This window comes from Pseudophryne corroboree, chromosome 4, assembly GCF_028390025.1.
Source record: "Pseudophryne corroboree isolate aPseCor3 chromosome 4, aPseCor3.hap2, whole genome shotgun sequence".
Classification (NCBI taxonomy): domain Eukaryota; kingdom Metazoa; phylum Chordata; class Amphibia; order Anura; family Myobatrachidae; genus Pseudophryne; species Pseudophryne corroboree.
Genome location: NC_086447.1, coordinates 19556580 through 19583929, shown reverse-complemented (window position 1 = coordinate 19583929; position 27350 = coordinate 19556580). Strand labels below are relative to the sequence as shown.

Sequence of the window (27350 nt, the reverse complement as noted above, 5' to 3'; positions counted from 1 at the left end):
AACTTGCTTCATTGGAAAGGCAGCAAGATGCATCCTCATTACAATGTCCACTGAAAGAATACAGGTTGACACCAGGAAACATAAACCTCACTGCATCCTTGCTGCTTTCTCAAGTGGGAATCTGTTTAATGTGAAAACCAGGTGATATCTAATCAGCACACAGGTAATAAGTTAAGAAAATCTTTCTTTAAGTGTGAAGATGTTTCTCACAAAATCGTTGCCCCAATTCATCATTGAAATTCAAGCTGGAAAGATGATTTTGAAATATCAATTGTACATTTTGCATTGCTCTTCTGGTGACAATGTAGCTTGTTTTTGTCAATTACCATTTCAGTAATAGGGTAAAGAAAATTAAGTGGATTTCTGAAAGAAAACAATGCTGTCAATATACTATTAAAACAAATTAAAATGTTAAAAGTTATTGTACTTTAAGTAAAAATAAAAGAGTCAAATATCAATCCCAGTTTTGGAAGAATTTAATTAACAAAAAAATAAGTGCACATAGCAGAGCATAGTTTCGATCCATCGACCTCTAGGTTATGGGCCCAGCACGCTTCCGCTGAGCCACTCTGCTGCTCATGTTAGTGTTAGAGACCCTGAAGTACTCACTCATCATGTGAAAGTACCAATGTGTTTCTTCGTTGGTCAATGGAAGAAAAATCTTGCAAAACTCTCCAGATTATTGCCTTTTTAACCTTTTTCTAGGAAACTTTCTAGATGAATGCTTTTTAGCCTTTGTCAGTACATATTTTTGCAAGCTGTATCTGTGGCGCAATCGGTTAGCGCATTCAGCTGTTAACCGAAAGGTTGGTGGTTCAATTCCATCGAGGGATGTAACTGAACGTGTGATCAAATTTTGGTGATCTTTAAGTAGACAAGTCAAAATTTCAAACCACCTCTTATAGTGTAGGGTACCTGGCCTTCTCTGATGCAATCAGAGTCAGATTTGATTAAGTCATTTTATAAAAAACAGGAAGCACAATTTAGCATGGGGTTGCAGAGAAAAAAAATTATGCAGGCAGAGAAATCCAATTGAGTGATTAATCAGCTCTCCATTTTATGGCTTTATTTTTATGCTAACACATTTGCTCTCTGAAAATTAACACCTTTGTAGGAATGGTTTTTCACCTATTACTGATTAAAACTTGCTTCATTGGAAAGGCAGCAAGATGCATCCTCATTACAAAGTCCACTGAAATAATACAGGTTGACACCAGGAAACATAAACCTCACTGCATCCTTGCTGCTTTCTCAAGTGGGAATCTGTTTAATGTGAAAACCAGGTGATATCTAATCAGCACACAGGTAAGAAGTTAAGAAAATCTTTATTTAAGGGTGAAGATGTTTCTCACAAAATCGTTGCCCCAATGCATCATTGAAATTCAAGCTGGAAAGATGATTTTGAAATATCAATTGTACATTTTGCATTGCTCTTCTGGTGACATTGTAGCTTGTTTTTGTCAATTACCATTTCAGTAATAGGGTAAAGAAAATTAAGTGGATTTCTGAAAGAAAACAATGCTGTCAATATACTATTAAAACAAATTAAAATGTTAAAAGTTATTGTACTTTAAGTAAAAATAAAAGAGTCAAAATATCAATCCCAGTTTTGGAAGAATTTAATTAACAAAAAAATAAGTGCACATAGCAGAGGATGGTTTCGATCCATCGACCTCTGGGTTATGGGCCCAGCACGCTTCCGCTGCGCCACTCTGCTGCTCATGTAAGTGTGGGAGATCCTGAAGTACTCACTCATCATGTGAAAGTACCAATGTGTTTCTTCGTTGGTCAATGGAAGAAAAATCTTGCAAAACTCTCCAGATTATTGCCTTTTTAACCTTTTTCTAGGAAACTTTCTAGATGAATGCTTTTTAGCCTTTGTCAGTACATGCTTTTGCAAGCTGTCTCTGTGGCGCAATCGGTTAGCGCATTTGGCTGTTAACCAAAAGGTTGGTGGTTCAATCCCACCCAGGGACGTAACTGACCGTGTGATCAAGTTTTGGTGATCTTTAAGTAGACAAGTCAAAATTTCAAACCACCTCTTATAGTGTAGGGTACCTGGCCTTCTCTGATGCAATCAGAGTCAGATTTGATTAAGTCATTTTATAAAAAACAGGAAGCACAATTTAGCATGGGGTTGCAGAGAAAAAAAATTGTGCAGGCAGAGAAATCCAATTGAGTGATTAATCAGCTCTCCATTTTATGGCTTTATTTTTATGCTAACACATTTGCTCTCTGAAAATTAACACCTTTGTAGGAATGGTTTTTCACCTATTACTGATTAAAACTTGCTTCATTGGAAAGGCAGCAAGATGCATCCTCATTACAATGTTCACTGAAATAATACAGGTTGACACCAGGAAACATAAACCTCACTGCATCCTTGCTGCTTTCTCACGTGGGAATCTGTTTAATGTGAAAACCAGGTGATATCTAATCAGCACACAGGTAAGAAGTTAAGAAAATCTTTCTTTAAGGGTGAAGATGTTTCTCACAAAATCGTTGCCCCAATGCATCATTGAAATTCAAGATGGAAAGATGATTTTGAAATATCAATTGTACATTTTGCATTGCTCTTCTGGTGACAATGTAGCTTGTTTTTGTCAATTACCATTTCAGTAATAGGGTAAAGAAAATTAAGTGGATTTCTGAAAGAAAACAATGCTGTCAATATACTATTAAAACAAATTAAAATGTTAAAAGTTATTGTACTTTAAGTAAAAATAAAAGAGTCAAAATATCAATTCCAGTTTTGGAAGAATTTAATTAACAAAAAAATAAGTGCACATAGCAGAGGATGGTTTCGATCCACCGACCTCTGGGTTATGGGCCCAGCACGCTTCCGCTGCGCCACTCTGCTGCTCATGTAAGTGTCAGAGATCCTGAAGTACACACTCATCATGTGAAAGTACCAATGTGTTTCTTCGTTGGTCAATGGAAGAAAAATCTTGCAAAACTCTCCAGATTATTGCCTTTTTAAACTTTTTCTAGGAAACTTTCTAGATGAATGCTTTTTAGCCTTTGTCAGTACATGCTTTTGCAAGCTGTCTCTGTGGCACAATCGGTTAGCGCATTCGGCTGTTAACCGAAAGGTTGGTGGTTCAATCCCACCCGGGGACGTAATTGACCTTGTGATCAAATTTGGGTGATCTTTAAGTAGACAAGTCAAAATTTCAAACCACCTCTTATAGTGTAGGGTACCTGGCCTTCTCTGATGCAATCAGAGTCAGATTTGATTAAGTCATTTTATAAAAAACAGGAAGCACAATTTAGCATGGGGTTGCAGAGAAAAAAAATTATGCAGGCAGAGAAATCCAATTGAGTGATTAATCAGCTCTCCATTTTATGGCTTTATTTTTATGCTAACACATTTGCTCTCTGAAAAGTGTCCACAAAGCCAAGTCTCTGATTAACACCTTTGTAGGAATGGTTTTTCACCTATTACTGATTAAAACTTGCTTCATTGGAAAGGCAGCAAGATGCATCCTCATTACAATGTCCACTGAAATAATACAGGTTGACACCAGGAAACATAAACCTCACTGCATCCTTGCTGCTTTCTCAAGTGGGAATCTGTTTAATGTGAAAACCAGGTGATATCTAATCAGCACACAGGTAAGAAGTTAAGAAAATCTTTCTTTAAGGGTGAAGATGTTTCTCACAAAATCGTTGCCCCAAAGCATCATTGAAATTCAAGCTGGAAATATGATTTTGAAATATCAATTGTACATTTTGCATTGCTCTTCTGGTGACAATGTAGCTTGTTTTTGTCAATTACCATTTCAGTAATAGGGTAAAGAAAATTAAGTGGATTTCTGAAAGAAAACAATGCTGTCAATACACTAAAACAAATTAAAATGTTAAAAGTTATTGTACTTTAAGTAAAAATAAAAGAGTCAAAATATCAATTCCAGTTTTGGAAGAATTTAATTAACAAAAAAAAAAAGTGCACATAGCAGAGGATGGTTTCGATCCACCAACCTCTGGGTTATGGGCCCAGCACGCTTACGCTGCGCCACTCTGCTGCTCATGTAAGTGTCAGAGATCCTGAAGTACTCACTCATCATGTGAAAGTACCAATGTGTTTCTTCGTTGGTCAATGGAAGAAAAATCTTGCAAAACTCTCCAGATTATTGCCTTTTTAACCTTTTTCTAGGAAACTTTCTAGATGAATGCTTTTTAGCCTTTGTCAGTACATGCTTTTGCAAGCTGTCTCTGTGGCGCAATCGGTTAGCGCATTCGGCTGTTAATCGAAAGGTTGGTGGTTCAATCCCACCCAGGGACGTAATTGACCTTGTGATCAGATTTTGGTGATCTTTAAGTAGACAAGTCAAAATTTCAAACCACCTTTTATGGTGTAGGGTACCTGGCCTTCTCTGATGCAATCAGAGTCATATTTGATTAAGTCATTTTATAAAAAACAGGAAGCACAATTTAGCATTGGGGTTGCAGAGAAAAAAAATTATGCAGGCAGAGAAATCCAATTGAGTGATTAATCAGCTCTCCATTTTATGGCTTTATTTTTATGCTAACACATTTGCTCTCTGAAAAGTGTCCACAAAGCCAAGTCTCTGATTAACACCTTTGTAGGAATGGTTTTTCACCTATTACTGATTAAAACTTGCTTCATTGGAAAGGCAGCAAGATGCATCCTCATTACAATGTCCATTGAAATAATACAGGTTGACACCAGGAAACATAAACCTCACTGCATCCTTGCTGCTTTCTCAAGTGGGAATCTGTTTAATGTGAAAACCAGGTGATATCTAATCAGCACACAGGTAAGAAGTTAAGAAAATCTTTCTTTAAGGGTGAAGATGTTTCTCACAAAATCGTTGCCCCAATGCATCATTGAAATTCAAGCTGGAAAGATGATTTTGAAATATCAATTGTACATTTTGCATTGCTCTTCTGGTGACAATGTAGCTTGTTTTTGTCAATTACCATTTCAGTAATAGGGTAAAGAAAATTAAGTGGATTTCTGAAAGAAAACAATGCTGTCAATACACTAAAACAAATTAAAATGTTAAAAGTTATTGTACTTTAAGTAAAAATAAAAGAGTCAAAATATCAATTCCAGTTTTGGAAGAATTTAATTAACAAAAAAAATAAGTGCACATAGCAGAGGATGGTTTCGATCCACCAACCTCTGGGTTATGTGCCCAGCACGCTTCCGTTGCGCCACTCTGCTGCTCATGTAAGTGTCAGAGATCCTGAAGTACTCACTCATCATGTGAAAGTACCAATGTGTTTCTTCGTTGGTCAATGGAAGAAAAATCTTGCAAAACTCTCCAGATTATTGCCTTTTTAACCTTTTTCTAGGAAACTTTCTAGATGAATGCTTTTTAGCCTTTGTCAGTACATGCTTTTGCAAGCTGTCTCTGTGGCGCAATCGGTTAGCGCATTCGGCTGTTAACCGAAAGCTTGGTGGTTCAATCCCACCCAGGGATGTAATTGACCTTGTGATCAAATTTTGCTGATCTTTAAGTAGACAAGTCAAAATTTCAAACCACCTTTTATGGTGTAAGGTACCTGGCCTTCTCTGATGCAATCAGAGTCATATTTGATTAAGTCATTTTATAAAAAACAGGAAGCACAATTTAGCATTGGGGTTGCAGAGAAAAAAAAATATGCAGGCAGAGAAATCCAATTGAGTGATTAATCAGCTCTCCATTTTATGGCTTTATTTTTATGCTAACACATTTGCTCTCTGAAAAGTGTCCACAAAGCCAAGTCTCTGATTAACACCTTTGTAGGAATGGTTTTCCACCTATTACTGATTAAAACTTGCTTCATTGGAAAGGCAGCAAGATGCATCCTCATTACAATGTCCACTGAAATAATACAGGTTGACACCAGGAAACATAAACCTCACTGCATCCTTGCTGCTTTCTCACGTGGGAATCTGTTTAATGTGAAAACCAGGTGATATCTAATCAGCACACAGGTAAGAAGTTAAGAAAATCTTTCTTTGAGGGTGAAGATGTTTCTCACAAAATCGTTGCCCCAATGCATCATTGAAATTCAAGATGGAAAGATGATTTTGAAATATCAATTGTACATTTTGCATTGCTCTTCTGGTGACAATGTAGCTTGTTTTTGTCAATTACCATTTCAGTAATAGGGTAAAGAAAATTAAGTGGATTTCTGAAAGAAAACAATGCTGTCAATATACTATTAAAACAAATTAAAATGTTAAAAGTTATTGTACTTTAAGTAAAAATAAAAGAGTCAAAATATCAATTCCAGTTTTGGAAGAATTTAATTAACAAAAAAATAAGTGCACATAGCAGAGGATGGTTTCGATCCACCGACCTCTGGGTTATGGTCCCAGCACGCTTCCGCTGCGCCACTCTGCTGCTCATGTAAGTGCCAGAGATCCTGAAGTACTCACTCATCATGTGAAAGTACCAATGTGTTTCTTCGTTGGTCAATGGAAGAAAAATCTTGCAAAACTCTCCAGATTATTGCCTTTTTAACCTTTTTCTAGGAAACTTTCTAGATGAATGCTTTTTAGCCTTTGTCAGTACATGCTTTTGCAAGCTGTCTCTGTGGCGCAATCGGTTAGCGCATTCGGCTGTTAACCGAAAGGCTGGTGGTTCAATCCCACCCAGGGACGTAATTAACCTTGTGATCAAATTTTGCTGATCTTTAAGTAGACAAGTCAAAATTTCAAACCACCTTTTATGGTGTAAGGTACCTGGCCTTCTCTGATGCAATCAGAGTCAGATTTGATTAAGTCATTTTATAAAAAACAGGAAGCACAATTTAGCATTGGGGTTGCAGAGAAAAAAAAATATGCAGGCAGAGAAATCCAATTGAGTGATTAATCAGCTCTCCATTTTATGGCTTTATTTTTATGCTAACACATTTGCTCTCTGAAAAGTGTCCACAAAGCCAAGTCTCTGATTAACACCTTTGTAGGAATGGTTTTTCACCTATTACTGATTAAAACTTGCTTCATTGAAAAGGCAGCAAGATGCATCCTCATTACAATGTCCACTGAAATAATACAGGTTGACACCAGGAAACATAAACCTCACTGCATCCTTGCTGCTTTCTCACGTGGGAATCTGTTTAATGTGAAAACCAGGTGATATCTAATCAGCACACAGGTAATAAGTTAAGAAAATCTTTCTTTAAGGGTGAAGATGTTTCTCACAAAATCGTTGCCCCAATGCATCATTGAAATTCAAGCTGGAAAGATGATTTTGAAATATCAATTGTACATTTTGCATTGCTCTTCTGGTGACAATGTAGCTTGTTTTTGTCAATTACCATTTCAGTAATAGGGTAAAGAAAATTAAGTGGATTTCTGAAAGAAAACAATGCTGTCAATATACTATTAAAACAAATTAAAATGTTAAAAGTTATTGTACTTTAAGTAAAAATAAAAGAGTCAAAATATCAATTCCAGTTTTGGAAGAATTTAATTAACAAAAAAATAAGTGCACATAGCAGAGGATGGTTTCGATCCACCGACCTCTGGGTTATGGGCCCAGCATTCTTCCGCTGCGCCACTCTGCTGCTCATGTAAGTGTCAGAGATCCTGAAGTACTCACTCATCATATGAAAGTACCAATGTGTTTCTTCGTTGGTCAATGGAAGAAAAATCTTGCAAAACTCTCCAGATTATTGCCTTTTTAAACTTTTTCTAGGAAACTTTCTAGATGAATGCTTTTTAGCCTTTGTCAGTACATGCTTTTGCAAGCTGTCTCTGTGGCGCAATCGGTTAGCGCATTCGGCTGTTAACCGAAAGGTTGGTGGTTCAATCCCACCCGGGGACGTAATTGACCTTGTGATCAAATTTTGGTGATCTTTAAGTAGACAAGTCAAAATTTCAAACCACCTCTTATAGTGTTGGGTACCTGGCCTTCTCTGATGCAATCAGAGTCAGATTTGATTAAGTCATTTTATAAAAAACAGGAAGCACAATTTAGCATGGGGTTGAAGAGAAAAAAAATTATGCAGGCAGAGAAATCCAATTGAGTGATTAATCAGCTCTCCATTTTATGGCTTTATTTTTATGCTAACACATTTGCTCTCTGAAAAGTGTCCACAAAGCCAAGTCTCTGATTAACACCTTTGTAGGAATGGTTTTTCACCTATTACTGATTAAAACTTGCTTCATTGGAAAGGCAGCAAGATGCATCCTCATTACAATGTCCACTGAAATAATACAGGTTGACACCAGGAAACATAAACCTCACTGCATCCTTGCTGCTTTCTCAAGTGGGAATCTGTTTAATGTGAAAACCAGGTGATATCTAATCAGCACACAGGTAAGAAGTAAAGAAAATCTTTCTTTAAGGGTGAAGATGTTTCTCACAAAATCGTTGCCCCAATGCATCATTGAAATTCAAGCTGGAAAGATGATTGTGAAATATCAATTGTACATTTTGCATTGCTCTTCTGGTGACAATGTAGCTTGTTTTTATCAATTACCATTTCAGTAATAGGGTAAAGAAAATTAAGTGGATTTCTGAAAGAAAACAATGCTGTCAATATACTATTAAAACAAATTAAAATGTTAAAAGTTATTGTACTTTAAGTAAAAATAAAAGAGTCAAAATATCAATTCCAGTTTTGGAAGAATTTAATTAACAAAAAAATAAGTGCACATAGCAGAGGATGGTTTCGATCCACCGACCTCAGGGTTATTGGCCCAGCACGCTTCCGCTGCGCCACTCTGCTGCTCATGTAAGTGCCAGAGATCCTGAAGTACTCACTCATCATGTGAAAGTACCAATGTGTTTCTTCGTTGGTCAATGGAAGAAAAATCTTGCAAAACTCTCCAGATTATTGCCTTTTTAACCTTTTTCTAGGAAACTTTCTAGATGAATGCTTTTTAGCCTTTGTTAGTACATGCTTTTGCAAGTTGTCTCTGTGGTGCAATCGGTTAGAGCATTTGGCTGTTAACCGAAAGGCTGGTGGTTCAATACCACCCAGGGACGTAATTGACCTTGTGATCAAATTTTGGTGATCTTTAAGTAGACAAGTCAAAATTTCAAACCACCTCTTATAGTGTAGGGTACCTGGCCTTCTCTGATGCAATCAGAGTCAGATTTGATTAAGTCATTTTATAAAAAAACAGGAAGCACAATTTAGCATGGGGTTGCAGAGAAAAAAAATTATGCAGGCAGAGAAATCCAATTGAGTGATTAATCAGCTCTCCATTTTATGGCTTTATTTTTATGCTAACACATTTGCTCTCTGAAAAGTGTCCACAAAGCCAAGTCTCTGATTAACACCTTTGTAGGAATGGTTTTTCACCTATTACTGATTAAAACTTGCTTCATTGGAAAGGCAGCAAGATGCATCCTCATTACAATGTCCATTGAAATAATACAGGTTGACACCAGGAAACATAAACCTCACTGCATCCTTGCTGCTTTCTCAAGTGGGAATCTGTTTAATGTGAAAACCAGGTGATATCTAATCAGCACACAGGTAAGAAGTTAAGAAAATCTTTCTTTAAGGGTGAAGATGTTTCTCACAAAATCGTTGCCCCAATGCATCATTGAAATTCAAGCTGGAAAGATGATTTTGAAATATCAATTGTACATTTTGCATTGCTCTTCTGGTGACAATGTAGCTTGTTTTTGTCAATTACCATTTCAGTAATAGGGTAAAGAAAATTAAGTGGATTTCTGAAAGAAAACAATGCTGTCAATACACTAAAACAAATTAAAATGTTAAAAGTTATTGTACTTTAAGTAAAAATAAAAGAGTCAAAATATCAATTCCAGTTTTGGAAGAATTTAATTAACAAAAAAATAAGTGCACATAGCAGAGGATGGTTTCGATCCACCAACCTCTGGGTTATGTGCCCAGCACGCTTCCGTTGCGCCACTCTGCTGCTCATGTAAGTGTCAGAGATCCTGAAGTACTCACTCATCATGTGAAAGTACCAATGTGTTTCTTCGTTGGTCAATGGAAGAAAAATCTTGCAAAACTCTCCAGATTATTGCCTTTTTAACCTTTTTCTAGGAAACTTTCTAGATGAATGCTTTTTAGCCTTTGTCAGTACATGCTTTTGCAAGCTGTCTCTGTGGCGCAATCGGTTAGCGCATTCGGCTGTTAACCGAAAGGTTAGTGGTTCAATCCCACCCAGGGACGTAATTGACCTTGTGATCAAATTTTGGTGATCTTTAAGTAGACAAGTCAAAATTTCAAACCACCTTTTATGGTGTAGGGTACCTGGCCTTCTCTGATGCAATCAGAGTCATATTTGATTAAGTCATTTTATAAAAAACAGGAAGCACAATTTAGCATTGGGGTTGCAGAGAAAAAAAATTATGCAGGCAGAGAAATCCAATTGAGTGATTAATCAGCTCTCCATTTTATGGCTTTATTTTTATGCTAACACATTTGCTCTCTGAAAAGTGTCCACAAAGCCAAGTCTCTGATTAACACCTTTGTAGGAATGGTTTTTCACCTATTACTGATTAAAACTTGCTTCATTGGAAAGGCAGCAAGATGCATCCTCATTACAATGTCCACTGAAATAATACAGGTTGACACCAGGAAACATAAACCTCACTGCATCTTGCTGCTTTCTCAAGTGGGAATCTGTTTAATGTGAAAACCAGGTGATATCTAATCAGCACACAGGTAAGAAGTTAAGAAAATCTTTCTTTAAGGGTGAAGATGTTTCTCACAAAATCGTTGCCCCAATGCATCATTGAAATTCAAGCTGGAAAGATGATTTTGAAATATCAATTGTACATTTTGCATTGCTCTTCTGGTGACAATGTAGCTTGTTTTTGTCAATTACCATTTCAGTAATAGGGTAAAGAAAATTAAGTGGATTTCTGAAAGAAAACAATGCTGTCAATATACTATTAAAACAAATTAAAATGTTAAAAGTTATTGTACTTTAAGTAAAAATAAAAGAGTCAAAATATCAATTCCAGTTTTGGAAGAATTTAATTAACAAAAAAATAAGTGCACATAGCAGAGGATGGTTTCGATCCACCGACCTCAGGGTTATGGGCCCAGCACGCTTCCGCTGCGCCACTCTGCTGCTCATGTAAGTGCCAGAGATCCTGAAGTACTCACTCATCATGTGAAAGTACCAATGTGTTTCTTCGTTGGTCAATGGAAGAAAAATCTTGCAAAACTCTCCAGATTATTGCCTTTTTAACCTTTTTCTAGGAAACTTTCTAGATGAATGCTTTTTAGCCTTTGTTAGTACATGCTTTTGCAAGTTGTCTCTGTGGTGCAATCGGTTAGAGCATTTGGCTGTTAACCGAAAGGCTGGTGGTTCAATACCACCCAGGGACGTAATTGACCTTGTGATCAAATTTTGGTGATCTTTAAGTAGACAAGTCAAAATTTCAAACCACCTCTTATAGTGTAGGGTACCTGGCCTTCTCTGATGCAATCAGAGTCAGATTTGATTAAGTCATTTTATAAAAAACAGGAAGCACAATTTAGCATGGGGTTGCAGAGAAAAAAAATTATGCAGGCAGAGAAATCCAATTGAGTGATTAATCAGCTCTCCATTTTATGGCTTTATTTTTATGCTAACACATTTGCTCTCTGAAAAGTGTCCACAAAGCCAAGTCTCTGATTAACACCTTTGTAGGAATGGTTTTTCACCTATTACTGATTAAAACTTGCTTCATTGGAAAGGCAGCAAGATGCATCCTCATTACAATGTCCATTGAAATAATACAGGTTGACACCAGGAAACATAAACCTCACTGCATCCTTGCTGCTTTCTCAAGTGGGAATCTGTTTAATGTGAAAACCAGGTGATATCTAATCAGCACACAGGTAAGAAGTTAAGAAAATCTTTCTTTAAGGGTGAAGATGTTTCTCACAAAATCGTTGCCCCAATGCATCATTGAAATTCAAGCTGGAAAGATGATTTTGAAATATCAATTGTACATTTTGCATTGCTCTTCTGGTGACAATGTAGCTTGTTTTTGTCAATTACCATTTCAGTAAAAGGGTAAAGAAAATTAAGTGGATTTCTGAAAGAAAACAATGCTGTCAATACACTAAAACAAATTAAAATGTTAAAAGTTATTGTACTTTAAGTAAAAATAAAAGAGTCAAAATATCAATTCCAGTTTTGGAAGAATTTAATTAACAAAAAAAATAAGTGCACATAGCAGAGGATGGTTTCGATCCACCAACCTCTGGGTTATGTGCCCAGCACGCTTCCGTTGCGCCACTCTGCTGCTCATGTAAGTGTCAGAGATCCTGAAGTACTCACTCATCATGTGAAAGTACCAATGTGTTTCTTCGTTGGTCAATGGAAGAAAAATCTTGCAAAACTCTCCAGATTATTGCCTTTTTAACCTTTTTCTAGGAAACTTTCTAGATGAATGCTTTTTAGCCTTTGTCAGTACATGCTTTTGCAAGCTGTCTCTGTGGCGCAATCGGTTAGCGCATTCGGGTGTTAACCGAAAGCTTGGTGGTTCAATCCCACCCAGGGATGTAATTGACCTTGTGATCAAATTTTGCTGATCTTTAAGTAGACAAGTCAAAATTTCAAACCACCTTTTATGGTGTAAGGTACCTGGCCTTCTCTGATGCAATCAGAGTCAGATTTGATTAAGTCATTTTATAAAAAACAGGAAGCACAATTTAGCATTGGGGTTGCAGAGAAAAAAAAATATGCAGGCAGAGAAATCCAGTTGAGTGATTAATCAGCTCTCCATTTTATGGCTTTATTTTTATGCTAACACATTTGCTCTCTGAAAAGTGTCCACAAAGCCAAGTCTCTGATTAACACCTTTGTAGGAATGGTTTTTCACCTATTACTGATTAAAACTTGCTTCATTGGAAAGGCAGCAAGATGCATCCTCATTACAATGTCCACTGAAATAATACAGGTTGACACCAGGAAACATAAACCTCACTGCATCCTTGCTGCTTTCTCACGTGGGAATCTGTTTAATGTGAAAACCAGGTGATATCTAATCAGCACACAGGTAAGAAGTTAAGAAAATCTTTCTTTAAGGGTGAAGATGTTTCTCACAAAATCGTTGCCCCAATGCATCATTGAAATTCAAGATGGAAAGATGATTTTGAAATATCAATTGTACATTTTGCATTGCTCTTCTGGTGACAATGTAGCTTGTTTTTGTCAATTACCATTTCAGTAATAGGGTAAAGAAAATTAAGTGGATTTCTGAAAGAAAACAATGCTGTCAATATACTATTAAAACAAATTAAAATGTTAAAAGTTATTGTACTTTAAGTAAAAATAAAAGAGTCAAAATATCAATTCCAGTTTTGGAAGAATTTAATTAACAAAAAATAAGTGCACATAGCAGAGGATGGTTTCGATCCACCGACCTCTGGGTTATGGGCCCAGCACGCTTCCGCTGCGCCACTCTGTTGCTCATGTAAGTGCCAGAGATCCTGAAGTACTCACTCATCATGTGAAAGTACCAATGTGTTTCTTCGTTGGTCAATGGAAGAAAAATCTTGCAAAACTCTCCAGATTATTGCCTTTTTAACCTTTTTCTGGGAAACTTTCTAGATGAATGCTTTTTAGCCTTTGTTAGTACATGCTTTTGCAAGTTGTCTCTGTGGTGCAATCGGTTAGCGCATTTGGCTGTTAACCGAAAGTTTGGTGGTTCAATACCACCCAGGGACGTAATTGACCTTGTGATCAAATTTTGCTGATCTTTAAGTAGACAAGTCAACATTTCAAACCACCTCTTATAGTGTAGGGTACCTGGCCTTCTCTGATGCAATCAGAGTCAGATTTGATTAAGTCATTTTATAAAAAACAGGAAGCACAATTTAGCATGGGGTTGCAGAGAAAAAAAATTATGCAGGCAGAGAAATCCAATTGAGTGATTAATCAGCTCTCCATTTTATGGCTTTATTTTTATGCTAACACATTTGCTCTCTGAAAAGTGTCCACAAAGCCAAGTCTCTGATTAACACCTTTGTAGGAATGGTTTTTCACCTATTACTGATTAAAACTTGCTTCATTGGAAAGGCAGCAAGATGCATCCTCATTACAATGTCCACTGAAATAATACAGGTTGACACCAGGAAACATAAACCTCACTGCATCCTTGCTGCTTTCTCAAGTGGGAATCTGTTTAATGTGAAAACCAGGTGATATCTAATCAGCACACAGGTAAGAAGTTAAGAAAATCTTTCTTTAAGGGTGAAGATGTTTCTCACAAAATCGTTGCCCCAATGCATCATTGAAATTCAAGCTGGAAAGATGATTTTGAAATATCAATTGTACATTTTGCATTGCTCTTCTGGTGACAATGTAGCTTGTTTTTATCAATTACCATTTCAGTAATAGGGTAAAGAAAATTAAGTGGATTTCTGAAAGAAAACAATGCTGTCAATATACTATTAAAACAAATTAAAATGTTAAAAGTTATTGTACTTTAAGTAAAAATAAAAGAGTCAAAATATCAATTCCAGTTTTGGAAGAATTTAATTAACAAAAAAATAAGTGCACATAGCAGAGGATGGTTTCGATCCACCGACCTCAGGGTTATTGGCCCAGCACGCTTCCGCTGCGCCACTCTGCTGCTCATGTAAGTGCCAGAGATCCTGAAGTACTCACTCATCATGTGAAAGTACCAATGTGTTTCTTCGTTGGTCAATGGAAGAAAAATCTTGCAAAACTCTCCAGATTATTGCCTTTTTAACCTTTTTCTAGGAAACTTTCTAGATGAATGCTTTTTAGCCTTTGTTAGTACATGCTTTTGCAAGTTGTCTCTGTGGTGCAATCGGTTAGAGCATTTGGCTGTTAACCGAAAGGCTGGTGGTTCAATACCACCCAGGGACGTAATTGACCTTGTGATCAAATTTTGGTGATCTTTAAGTAGACAAGTCAAAATTTCAAACCACCTCTTATAGTGTAGGGTACCTGGCCTTCTCTGATGCAATCAGAGTCAGATTTGATTAAGTCATTTTATAAAAAACAGGAAGCACAATTTAGCATGGGGTTGCAGAGAAAAAAAATTATGCAGGCAGAGAAATCCAATTGAGTGATTAATCAGCTCTCCATTTTATGGCTTTATTTTTATGCTAACACATTTGCTCTCTGAAAAGTGTCCACAAAGCCAAGTCTCTGATTAACACCTTTGTAGGAATGGTTTTTCACCTATTACTGATTAAAACTTGCTTCATTGGAAAGGCAGCAAGATGCATCCTCATTACAATGTCCATTGAAATAATACAGGTTGACACCAGGAAACATAAACCTCACTGCATCCTTGCTGCTTTCTCAAGTGGGAATCTGTTTAATGTGAAAACCAGGTGATATCTAATCAGCACACAGGTAAGAAGTTAAGAAAATCTTTCTTTAAGGGTGAAGATGTTTCTCACAAAATCGTTGCCCCAATGCATCATTGAAATTCAAGCTGGAAAGATGATTTTGAAATATCAATTGTACATTTTGCATTGCTCTTCTGGTGACAATGTAGCTTGTTTTTGTCAATTACCATTTCAGTAATAGGGTAAAGAAAATTAAGTGGATTTCTGAAAGAAAACAATGCTGTCAATACACTAAAACAAATTAAAATGTTAAAAGTTATTGTACTTTAAGTAAAAATAAAAGAGTCAAAATATCAATTCCAGTTTTGGAAGAATTTAATTAACAAAAAAATAAGTGCACATAGCAGAGGATGGTTTCGATCCACCAACCTCTGGGTTATGTGCCCAGCACGCTTCCGTTGCGCCACTCTGCTGCTCATGTAAGTGTCAGAGATCCTGAAGTACTCACTCATCATGTGAAAGTACCAATGTGTTTCTTCGTTGGTCAATGGAAGAAAAATCTTGCAAAACTCTCCAGATTATTGCCTTTTTAACCTTTTTCTAGGAAACTTTCTAGATGAATGCTTTTTAGCCTTTGTCAGTACATGCTTTTGCAAGCTGTCTCTGTGGCGCAATCGGTTAGCGCATTCGGCTGTTAACCGAAAGGTTAGTGGTTCAATCCCACCCAGGGACGTAATTGACCTTGTGATCAAATTTTGGTGATCTTTAAGTAGACAAGTCAAAATTTCAAACCACCTTTTATGGTGTAGGGTACCTGGCCTTCTCTGATGCAATCAGAGTCATATTTGATTAAGTCATTTTATAAAAAACAGGAAGCACAATTTAGCATTGGGGTTGCAGAGAAAAAAAATTATGCAGGCAGAGAAATCCAATTGAGTGATTAATCAGCTCTCCATTTTATGGCTTTATTTTTATGCTAACACATTTGCTCTCTGAAAAGTGTCCACAAAGCCAAGTCTCTGATTAACACCTTTGTAGGAATGGTTTTTCACCTATTACTGATTAAAACTTGCTTCATTGGAAAGGCAGCAAGATGCATCCTCATTACAATGTCCACTGAAATAATACAGGTTGACACCAGGAAACATAAACCTCACTGCATCTTGCTGCTTTCTCAAGTGGGAATCTGTTTAATGTGAAAACCAGGTGATATCTAATCAGCACACAGGTAAGAAGTTAAGAAAATCTTTCTTTAAGGGTGAAGATGTTTCTCACAAAATCGTTGCCCCAATGCATCATTGAAATTCAAGCTGGAAAGATGATTTTGAAATATCAATTGTACATTTTGCATTGCTCTTCTGGTGACAATGTAGCTTGTTTTTGTCAATTACCATTTCAGTAATAGGGTAAAGAAAATTAAGTGGATTTCTGAAAGAAAACAATGCTGTCAATATACTATTAAAACAAATTAAAATGTTAAAAGTTATTGTACTTTAAGTAAAAATAAAAGAGTCAAAATATCAATTCCAGTTTTGGAAGAATTTAATTAACAAAAAAATAAGTGCACATAGCAGAGGATGGTTTCGATCCACCGACCTCAGGGTTATGGGCCCAGCACGCTTCCGCTGCGCCACTCTGCTGCTCATGTAAGTGCCAGAGATCCTGAAGTACTCACTCATCATGTGAAAGTACCAATGTGTTTCTTCGTTGGTCAATGGAAGAAAAATCTTGCAAAACTCTCCAGATTATTGCCTTTTTAACCTTTTTCTAGGAAACTTTCTAGATGAATGCTTTTTAGCCTTTGTCAGTACATGCTTTTGCAAGCTGTCTCTGTGGCGCAATCGGTTAGCGCATTCGGCTGTTAACCGAAAGGTTGGTGGTTCAATCCCACCCGGGGACGTAATTGACCTTGTGATCAAATTTTGGTGATCTTTAAGTAGACAAGTCAAAATTTCAAACCACCTTTTATGGTGTAAGGTACCTGGCCTTCTCTGATGCAATCAGAGTCAGATTTGATTAAGTCATTTTATAAAAAAACAGGAAGCACAATTTAGCATTGGGGTTGCAGAGAAAAAAAAAATATGCAGGCAGAGAAATCCAATTGAGTGATTAATCAGCTCTCCATTTTATGGCTTTATTTTTATGCTAACACATTTGCTCTCTGAAAAGTGTCCACAAAGCCAAGTCTCTGATTAACACCTTTGTAGGAATGGTTTTTCACCTATTACTGATTAAAACTTGCTTCATTGAAAAGGCAGCAAGATGCATCCTCATTACAATGTCCACTGAAATAATACAGGTTGACACCAGGAAACATAAACCTCACTGCATCCTTGCTGCTTTCTCACGTGGGAATCTGTTTAATGTGAAAACCAGGTGATATCTAATCAGCACACAGGTAAGAAGTTAAGAAAATCTTTCTTTAAGGGTGAAGATGTTTCTCACAAAATCGTTGCCCCAATGCATCATTGAAATTCAAGATGGAAAGATGATTTTGAAATATCAATTGTACATTTTGCATTGCTCTTCTGGTGACAATGTAGCTTGTTTTTGTCAATTACCATTTCAGTAATAGGGTAAAGAAAATTAAGTGGATTTCTGAAAGAAAACAATGCTGTCAATATATTATTAAAACAAATTAAAATGTTAAAAGTTATTGTACTTTAAGTAAAAATAAAAGAGTCAAAATATCAATTCCAGTTTTGGAAGAATTTAATTAACAAAAAAATAAGTGCACATAGCAAAGGATGGTTTCGATCCACCGACCTCTGGGTTATGGGCCCAGCACGCTTCCGCTGCGCCACTCTGCTGCTCATGTAAGTGTCAGAGATCCTGAAGAACTCACTCATCATGTGAAAGTACCAATGTGTTTCTTCGTTGGTCAGTGGAAGAAAAATCTTGCAAAACTCTCCAGATTATTGCCTTTTTAACCTTTTTCTAGGAAACTTTCTAGATGAATGCTTTTTAGCCTTTGTCAGTACATGCTTTTGCAAGCTGTCTTTGTGGCGCAATCGGTTAGCGCATTCGGCTGTTAACCGAAAGGCTGGTGGTTCAATACCACCCAGGGACGTAATTGACCTTGTGATCAAATTTTGGTGATCTTTAAGTAGACAAGTCAAAATTTCAAACCACCTCTTATAGTGTAGGGTACCTGGCCTTCTCTGATGCAATCAGAGTCAGATTTGATTAAGTCATTTTATAAAAAACAGGAAGCACAATTTAGCATGGGGTTGCAGAGAAAAAAAATTATGCAGGCAGAGAAATCCAATTGAGTGATTAATCAGCTCTCCATTTTATGGCTTTATTTTTATGCTAACACATTTGCTCTCTGAAAAGTGTCCACAAAGCCAAGTCTCTGATTAACACCTTTGTAGGAATGGTTTTTCACCTATTACTGATTAAAACTTGCTTCATTGGAAAGGCAGCAAGATGCATCCTCATTACAATGTCCATTGAAATAATACAGGTTGACACCAGGAAACATAAACCTCACTGCATCCTTGCTGCTTTCTCAAGTGGGAATCTGTTTAATGTGAAAACCAGGTGATATCTAATCAGCACACAGGTAAGAAGTTAAGAAAATCTTTCTTTAAGGGTGAAGATGTTTCTCACAAAATCGTTGCCCCAATGCATCATTGAAATTCAAGCTGGAAAGATGATTTTGAAATATCAATTGTACATTTTGCATTGCTCTTCTGGTGACAATGTAGCTTGTTTTTGTCAATTACCATTTCAGTAATAGGGTAAAGAAAATTAAGTGGATTTCTGAAAGAAAACAATGCTGTCAATACACTAAAACAAATTAAAATGTTAAAAGTTATTGTACTTTAAGTAAAAATAAAAGAGTCAAAATATCAATTCCAGTTTTGGAAGAATTTAATTAACAAAAAAATAAGTGCACATAGCAGAGGATGGTTTCGATCCACCAACCTCTGGGTTATGTGCCCAGCACGCTTCCGTTGCGCCACTCTGCTGCTCATGTAAGTGTCAGAGATCCTGAAGTACTCACTCATCATGTGAAAGTACCAATGTGTTTCTTCGTTGGTCAATGGAAGAAAAATCTTGCAAAACTCTCCAGATTATTGCCTTTTTAACCTTTTTCTAGGAAACTTTCTAGATGAATGCTTTTTAGCCTTTGTCAGTACATGCTTTTGCAAGCTGTCTCTGTGGCGCAATCGGTTAGCGCATTCGGCTGTTAACCGAAAGGTTAGTGGTTCAATCCCACCCAGGGACGTAATTGACCTTGTGATCAAATTTTGGTGATCTTTAAGTAGACAAGTCAAAATTTCAAACCACCTTTTATGGTGTAGGGTACCTGGCCTTCTCTGATGCAATCAGAGTCATATTTGATTAAGTCATTTTATAAAAAACAGGAAGCACAATTTAGCATTGGGGTTGCAGAGAAAAAAAATTATGCAGGCAGAGAAATCCAATTGAGTGATTAATCAGCTCTCCATTTTATGGCTTTATTTTTATGCTAACACATTTGCTCTCTGAAAAGTGTCCACAAAGCCAAGTCTCTGATTAACACCTTTGTAGGAATGGTTTTTCACCTATTACTGATTAAAACTTGCTTCATTGGAAAGGCAGCAAGATGCATCCTCATTACAATGTCCACTGAAATAATACAGGTTGACACCAGGAAACATAAACCTCACTGCATCTTGCTGCTTTCTCAAGTGGGAATCTGTTTAATGTGAAAACCAGGTGATATCTAATCAGCACACAGGTAAGAAGTTAAGAAAATCTTTCTTTAAGGGTGAATATGTTTCTCACAAAATCGTTGCCCCAATGCATCATTGAAATTCAAGCTGGAAAGATGATTTTGAAATATCAATTGTACATTTTGCATTGCTCTTCTGGTGACAATGTAGCTTGTTTTTGTCAATTACCATTTCAGTAATAGGGTAAAGAAAATTAAGTGGATTTCTGAAAGAAAACAATGCTGTCAATATACTATTAAAACAAATTAAAATGTTAAAAGTTATTGTACTTTAAGTAAAAATAAAAGAGTCAAAATATCAATTCCAGTTTTGGAAGAATTTAATTAACAAAAAAATAAGTGCACATAGCAGAGGATGGTTTCGATCCACCGACCTCAGGGTTATGGGCCCAGCACGCTTCCGCTGCGCCACTCTGCTGCTCATGTAAGTGCCAGAGATCCTGAAGTACTCACTCATCATGTGAAAGTACCAATGTGTTTCTTCGTTGGTCAATGGAAGAAAAATCTTGCAAAACTCTCCAGATTATTGCCTTTTTAACCTTTTTCTAGGAAACTTTCTAGATGAATGCTTTTTAGCCTTTGTCAGTACATGCTTTTGCAAGTTGTCTCTGTGGTGCAATCGGTTAGAGCATTTGGCTGTTAACCGAAAGGCTGGTGGTTCAATACCACCCAGGGACGTAATTGACCTTGTGATCAAATTTTGGTGATCTTTAAGTAGACAAGTCAAAATTTCAAACCACCTCTTATAGTGTAGGGTACCTGGCCTTCTCTGATGCAATCAGAGTCAGATTTGATTAAGTCATTTTATAAAAAACAGGAAGCACAATTTAGCATGGGGTTGCAGAGAAAAAAAATTATGCAGGCAGAGAAATCCAATTGAGTGATTAATCAGCTCTCCATTTTATGGCTTTATTTTTATGCTAACACATTTGCTCTCTGAAAAGTGTCCACAAAGCCAAGTCTCTGATTAACACCTTTGTAGGAATGGTTTTTCACCTATTACTGATTAAAACTTGCTTCATTGGAAAGGCAGCAAGATGCATCCTCATTACAATGTCCATTGAAATAATACAGGTTGACACCAGGAAACATAAACCTCACTGCATCCTTGCTGCTTTCTCAAGTGGGAATCTGTTTAATGTGAAAACCAGGTGATATCTAATCAGCACACAGGTAAGAAGTTAAGAAAATCTTTCTTTAAGGGTGAAGATGTTTCTCACAAAATCGTTGCCCCAATGCATCATTGAAATTCAAGCTGGAAAGATGATTTTGAAATATCAATTGTACATTTTGCATTGCTCTTCTGGTGACAATGTAGCTTGTTTTTGTCAATTACCATTTCAGTAAAAGGGTAAAGAAAATTAAGTGGATTTCTGAAAGAAAACAATGCTGTCAATACACTAAAACAAATTAAAATGTTAAAAGTTATTGTACTTTAAGTAAAAATAAAAGAGTCAAAATATCAATTCCAGTTTTGGAAGAATTTAATTAACAAAAAAAATAAGTGCACATAGCAGAGGATGGTTTCGATCCACCAACCTCTGGGTTATGTGCCCAGCACGCTTCCGTTGCGCCACTCTGCTGCTCATGTAAGTGTCAGAGATCCTGAAGTACTCACTCATCATGTGAAAGTACCAATGTGTTTCTTCGTTGGTCAATGGAAGAAAAATCTTGCAAAACTCTCCAGATTATTGCCTTTTTAACCTTTTTCTAGGAAACTTTCTAGATGAATGCTTTTTAGCCTTTGTCAGTACATGCTTTTGCAAGCTGTCTCTGTGGCGCAATCGGTTAGCGCATTCGGGTGTTAACCGAAAGCTTGGTGGTTCAATCCCACCCAGGGATGTAATTGACCTTGTGATCAAATTTTGCTGATCTTTAAGTAGACAAGTCAAAATTTCAAACCACCTTTTATGGTGTAAGGTACCTGGCCTTCTCTGATGCAATCAGAGTCATATTTGATTAAGTCATTTTATAAAAAACAGGAAGCACAATTTAGCATTGGGGTTGCAGAGAAAAAAAAATATGCAGGCAGAGAAATCCAGTTGAGTGATTAATCAGCTCTCCATTTTATGGCTTTATTTTTATGCTAACACATTTGCTCTCTGAAAAGTGTCCACAAAGCCAAGTCTCTGATTAACACCTTTGTAGGAATGGTTTTTCACCTATTACTGATTAAAACTTGCTTCATTGGAAAGGCAGCAAGATGCATCCTCATTACAATGTCCACTGAAATAATACAGGTTGACACCAGGAAACATAAACCTCACTGCATCCTTGCTGCTTTCTCACGTGGGAATCTGTTTAATGTGAAAACCAGGTGATATCTAATCAGCACACAGGTAAGAAGTTAAGAAAATCTTTCTTTAAGGGTGAAGATGTTTCTCACAAAATCGTTGCCCCAATGCATCATTGAAATTCAAGATGGAAAGATGATTTTGAAATATCAATTGTACATTTTGCATTGCTCTTCTGGTGACAATGTAGCTTGTTTTTGTCAATTACCATTTCAGTAATAGGGTAAAGAAAATTAAGTGGATTTCTGAAAGAAAACAATGCTGTCAATATACTATTAAAACAAATTAAAATGTTAAAAGTTATTGTACTTTAAGTAAAAATAAAAGAGTCAAAATATCAATTCCAGTTTTGGAAGAATTTAATTAACAAAAAAATAAGTGCACATAGCAGAGGATGGTTTCGATCCACCGACCTCTGGGTTATGGGCCCAGCACGCTTCCGCTGCGCCACTCTGTTGCTCATGTAAGTGCCAGAGATCCTGAAGTACTCACTCATCATGTGAAAGTACCAATGTGTTTCTTCGTTGGTCAATGGAAGAAAAATCTTGCAAAACTCTCCAGATTATTGCCTTTTTAACCTTTTTCTAGGAAACTTTCTAGATGAATGCTTTTTAGCCTTTGTTAGTACATGCTTTTGCAAGTTGTCTCTGTGGTGCAATCGGTTAGCGCATTCGGCTGTTAACCGAAAGTTTGGTGGTTCAATACCACCCAGGGACGTAATTGACCTTGTGATCAAATTTTGCTGATCTTTAAGTAGACAAGTCAACATTTCAAACCACCTCTTATAGTGTAGGGTACCTGGCCTTCTCTGATGCAATCAGAGTCAGATTTGATTAAGTCATTTTATAAAAAACAGGAAGCACAATTTAGCATGGGGTTGCAGAGAAAAAAAATTATGCAGGCAGAGAAATCCAATTGAGTGATTAATCAGCTCTCCATTTTATGGCTTTATTTTTATGCTAACACATTTGCTCTCTGAAAAGTGTCCACAAAGCCAAGTCTCTGATTAACACCTTTGTAGGAATGGTTTTTCACCTATTACTGATTAAAACTTGCTTCATTGGAAAGGCAGCAAGATGCATCCTCATTACAATGTCCACTGAAATAATACAGGTTGACACCAGGAAACATAAACCTCACTGCATCCTTGCTGCTTTCTCAAGTGGGAATCTGTTTAATGTGAAAACCAGGTGATATCTAATCAGCACACAGGTAAGAAGTTAAGAAAATCTTTCTTTAAGGGTGAAGATGTTTCTCACAAAATTGTTGCCCCAATGCATCATTGAAATTCAAGATGGAAAGATGATTTTGAAATATCAATTGTACATTTTGCATTGCTCTTCTGGTGACAATGTAGCTTGTTTTTGTCAATTACCATTTCAGTAATAGGGTAAAGAAAATTAAGTGGATTTCTGAAAGAAAACAATGCTGTCAATATACTATTAAAACAAATTAAAATGTTAAAAGTTATTGTACTTTAAGTAAAAATAAAAGAGTCAAAATATCAATTCCAGTTTTGGAAGAATTTAATTAACAAAAAAATAAGTGCACATAGCAAAGGATGGTTTCGATCCACCGACCTCTGGGTTATGGGCCCAGCACGCTTCCGCTGCGCCACTCTGCTGCTCATGTAAGTGTCAGAGATCCTGAAGTACTCACTCATCATGTGAAAGTACCAATGTGTTTCTTCGTTGGTCAATGGAAGAAAAATCTTGCAAAACTCTCCAGATTATTGCCTTTTTAACCTTTTTCTAGGAAACTTTCTAGATGAATGCTTTTTAGCCTTTGTCAGTACATGCTTTTGCAAGCTGTCTCTGTGGCGCAATCGGTTAGCGCATTCGGCTGTTAACCGAAAGGTTGGTGGTTCAATCCCACCCGGGGACGTAATTGACCTTGTGATCAAATTTTGGTGATCTTTAAGTAGACAAGTCAAAATTTCAAACCACCTTTTATGGTGTAAGGTACCTGGCCTTCTCTGATGCAATCAGAGTCAGATTTGATTAAGTCATTTTATAAAAAAACAGGAAGCACAATTTAGCATTGGGGTTGCAGAGAAAAAAAAAATATGCAGGCAGAGAAATCCAATTGAGTGATTAATCAGCTCTCCATTTTATGGCTTTATTTTTATGCTAACACATTTGCTCTCTGAAAAGTGTCCACAAAGCCAAGTCTCTGATTAACACCTTTGTAGGAATGGTTTTTCACCTATTACTGATTAAAACTTGCTTCATTGAAAAGGCAGCAAGATGCATCCTCATTACAATGTCCACTGAAATAATACAGGTTGACACCAGGAAACATAAACCTCACTGCATCCTTGCTGCTTTCTCACGTGGGAATCTGTTTAATGTGAAAACCAGGTGATATCTAATCAGCACACAGGTAAGAAGTTAAGAAAATCTTTCTTTAAGGGTGAAGATGTTTCTCACAAAATCGTTGCCCCAATGCATCATTGAAATTCAAGATGGAAAGATGATTTTGAAATATCAATTGTACATTTTGCATTGCTCTTCTGGTGACAATGTAGCTTGTTTTTGTCAATTACCATTTCAGTAATAGGGTAAAGAAAATTAAGTGGATTTCTGAAAGAAAACAATGCTGTCAATATATTATTAAAACAAATTAAAATGTTAAAAGTTATTGTACTTTAAGTAAAAATAAAAGAGTCAAAATATCAATTCCAGTTTTGGAAGAATTTAATTAACAAAAAAATAAGTGCACATAGCAAAGGATGGTTTCGATCCACCGACCTCTGGGTTATGGGCCCAGCACGCTTCCGCTGCGCCACTCTGCTGCTCATGTAAGTGTCAGAGATCCTGAAGAACTCACTCATCATGTGAAAGTACCAATGTGTTTCTTCGTTGGTCAGTGGAAGAAAAATCTTGCAAAACTCTCCAGATTATTGCCTTTTTAACCTTTTTCTAGGAAACTTTCTAGATGAATGCTTTTTAGCCTTTGTCAGTACATGCTTTTGCAAGCTGTCTTTGTGGCGCAATCGGTTAGCGCATTCGGCTGTTAACCGAAAGGCTGGTGGTTCAATACCACCCAGGGACGTAATTGACCTTGTGATCAAATTTTGCTGATCTTTAAGTAGACAAGTCAAAATTTCAAACCACCTCTTATAGAGTAGGGTACCAGGCCTTCTCTGATGCAGTCAGATTTGATTAAGTCATTTTATAAAAAACAGGAAGCACAATTTAGCATGGGGTTGCAGAGAAAAAAAATTATGCAGGCAGAGAAATCCAATTGAGTGATTAATCAGCTCTCCATTTTATGGCTTTATTTTTATGCTAACACATTTGCTCTCTGAAAAGTGTCCACAAAGCCAAGTCTCTGATTAACACCTTTGTAGGAATGGTTTTTCACCTATTACTGATTAAAACTTGCTTCATTGGAAAGGCAGCAAGATGCATCCTCATTACAATGTCCACTGAAATAATACAGGTTGACACCAGGAAACATAAACCTCACTGCATCCTTGCTGCTTTCTCAAGTGGGAATCTGTTTAATGTGAAAACCAGGTGATATCTAATCAGCACACAGGTAAAAGTTAAGAAAATCTTTCTTTAAGGGTGAAGATGTTTCTCACAAAATCGTTGCCCCAATGCATCATTGAAATTCAAGATGGAAAGATGATTTTGAAATATCAATTGTACATTTTGCATTGCTCTTCTGGTGACAATGTAGCTTGTTTTTGTCAATTACCATTTCAGTAATAGGGTAAAGAAAATTAAGTGGATTTCTGAAAGAAAACAATGCTGTCAATATACTATTAAAACAAATTAAAATGTTAAAAGTTATTGTACTTTAAGTAAAAATAAAAGAGTCAAAATATCAATTCCAGTTTTGGAAGAATTTAATTAACATAGCAAAGGATGGTTTCGATCCACCGACCTCTGGGTTATGGGCCCAGCACGCTTCCACTGCGCCACTCTGCTGCTCATGTAAGTGTCAGAGATCCTGAAGAACTCACTCATCATGTGAAAGTACCAATGTGTTTCTTCGTTGGTCAATGGAAGAAAAATCTTGCAAAACTCTCCAGATTATTGCCTTTTTAACCTTTTTCTAGGAAACTTTCTAGATGAATGCTTTTTAGCCTTTGTTAGTACATGCTTTTGCAAGTTGTCTCTGTGGTGCAATCGGTTAGAGCATTTGGCTGTTAACCGAAAGGCTGGTGGTTCAATACCACCCAGGGACGTAATTGACCTTGTGATCAAATTTTGGTGATCTTTAAGTAGACAAGTCAAAATTTCAAACCACCTCTTATAGTGTAGGGTACCTGGCCTTCTCTGATGCAATCAGAGTCAGATTTGATTAAGTCATTTTATAAAAAACAGGAAGCACAATTTAGCATGGGGTTGCAGAGAAAAAAAATTATGCAGGCAGAGAAATCCAATTGAGTGATTAATCAGCTCTCCATTTTATGGCTTTATTTTTATGCTAACACATTTGCTCTCTGAAAAGTGTCCACAAAGCCAAGTCTCTGATTAACACCTTTGTAGGAATGGTTTTTCACCTATTACTGATTAAAACTTGCTTCATTGGAAAGGCAGCAAGATGCATCCTCATTACAATGTCCATTGAAATAATACAGGTTGACACCAGGAAACATAAACCTCACTGCATCCTTGCTGCTTTCTCAAGTGGGAATCTGTTTAATGTGAAAACCAGGTGATATCTAATCAGCACACAGGTAAGAAGTTAAGAAAATCTTTCTTTAAGGGTGAAGATGTTTCTCACAAAATCGTTGCCCCAATGCATCATTGAAATTCAAGCTGGAAAGATGATTTTGAAATATCAATTGTACATTTTGCATTGCTCTTCTGGTGACAATGTAGCTTGTTTTTGTCAATTACCATTTCAGTAATAGGGTAAAGAAAATTAAGTGGATTTCTGAAAGAAAACAATGCTGTCAATACACTAAAACAAATTAAAATGTTAAAAGTTATTGTACTTTAAGTAAAAATAAAAGAGTCAAAATATCAATTCCAGTTTTGGAAGAATTTAATTAACAAAAAAATAAGTGCACATAGCAGAGGATGGTTTCGATCCACCAACCTCTGGGTTATGTGCCCAGCACGCTTCCGTTGCGCCACTCTGCTGCTCATGTAAGTGTC

The 27350-nt window shown here is 36.6% G+C and overlaps 15 non-coding genes across 15 annotated transcripts; 12 read left to right on the top strand and 3 right to left on the bottom strand.

Moving 5' to 3' along the window:
• Positions 1 to 1645: 1645 nt before the first annotated feature.
• On the bottom strand, positions 1646 to 1717 carry TRNAM-CAU (transfer RNA methionine (anticodon CAU)). The gene has a single exon. It is a non-coding gene; the product is annotated as a tRNA-Met (tRNA).
• Positions 1718 to 1903: 186 nt separating this feature from the next.
• Positions 1904 to 1977, top strand: TRNAN-GUU (transfer RNA asparagine (anticodon GUU)). The gene has a single exon. It is a non-coding gene; the product is annotated as a tRNA-Asn (tRNA).
• An 811-nt stretch (positions 1978 to 2788) lies between these two features.
• Positions 2789 to 2860, bottom strand: TRNAM-CAU (transfer RNA methionine (anticodon CAU)). The gene has a single exon. It is a non-coding gene; the product is annotated as a tRNA-Met (tRNA).
• A 186-nt stretch (positions 2861 to 3046) lies between these two features.
• On the top strand, positions 3047 to 3120 carry TRNAN-GUU (transfer RNA asparagine (anticodon GUU)). Its single transcript has one exon. It is a non-coding gene; the product is annotated as a tRNA-Asn (tRNA).
• A 1091-nt stretch (positions 3121 to 4211) lies between these two features.
• TRNAN-GUU (transfer RNA asparagine (anticodon GUU)) lies at positions 4212 to 4285 on the top strand. Its single transcript has one exon. It is a non-coding gene; the product is annotated as a tRNA-Asn (tRNA).
• Positions 4286 to 6545: 2260 nt separating this feature from the next.
• On the top strand, positions 6546 to 6619 carry TRNAN-GUU (transfer RNA asparagine (anticodon GUU)). The gene has a single exon. It is a non-coding gene; the product is annotated as a tRNA-Asn (tRNA).
• Positions 6620 to 7713: 1094 nt separating this feature from the next.
• On the top strand, positions 7714 to 7787 carry TRNAN-GUU (transfer RNA asparagine (anticodon GUU)). The gene has a single exon. It is a non-coding gene; the product is annotated as a tRNA-Asn (tRNA).
• A 2258-nt stretch (positions 7788 to 10045) lies between these two features.
• TRNAN-GUU (transfer RNA asparagine (anticodon GUU)) lies at positions 10046 to 10119 on the top strand. The gene has a single exon. It is a non-coding gene; the product is annotated as a tRNA-Asn (tRNA).
• A 5756-nt stretch (positions 10120 to 15875) lies between these two features.
• On the top strand, positions 15876 to 15949 carry TRNAN-GUU (transfer RNA asparagine (anticodon GUU)). Its single transcript has one exon. It is a non-coding gene; the product is annotated as a tRNA-Asn (tRNA).
• Positions 15950 to 17042: 1093 nt separating this feature from the next.
• TRNAN-GUU (transfer RNA asparagine (anticodon GUU)) lies at positions 17043 to 17116 on the top strand. The gene has a single exon. It is a non-coding gene; the product is annotated as a tRNA-Asn (tRNA).
• Positions 17117 to 18212: 1096 nt separating this feature from the next.
• Positions 18213 to 18286, top strand: TRNAN-GUU (transfer RNA asparagine (anticodon GUU)). The gene has a single exon. It is a non-coding gene; the product is annotated as a tRNA-Asn (tRNA).
• Positions 18287 to 19376: 1090 nt separating this feature from the next.
• TRNAN-GUU (transfer RNA asparagine (anticodon GUU)) lies at positions 19377 to 19450 on the top strand. Its single transcript has one exon. It is a non-coding gene; the product is annotated as a tRNA-Asn (tRNA).
• Positions 19451 to 24043: 4593 nt separating this feature from the next.
• Positions 24044 to 24117, top strand: TRNAN-GUU (transfer RNA asparagine (anticodon GUU)). The gene has a single exon. It is a non-coding gene; the product is annotated as a tRNA-Asn (tRNA).
• A 1096-nt stretch (positions 24118 to 25213) lies between these two features.
• Positions 25214 to 25287, top strand: TRNAN-GUU (transfer RNA asparagine (anticodon GUU)). The gene has a single exon. It is a non-coding gene; the product is annotated as a tRNA-Asn (tRNA).
• An 812-nt stretch (positions 25288 to 26099) lies between these two features.
• Positions 26100 to 26171, bottom strand: TRNAM-CAU (transfer RNA methionine (anticodon CAU)). The gene has a single exon. It is a non-coding gene; the product is annotated as a tRNA-Met (tRNA).
• Between the last annotated feature and the right edge of the window lie 1179 nt (positions 26172 to 27350).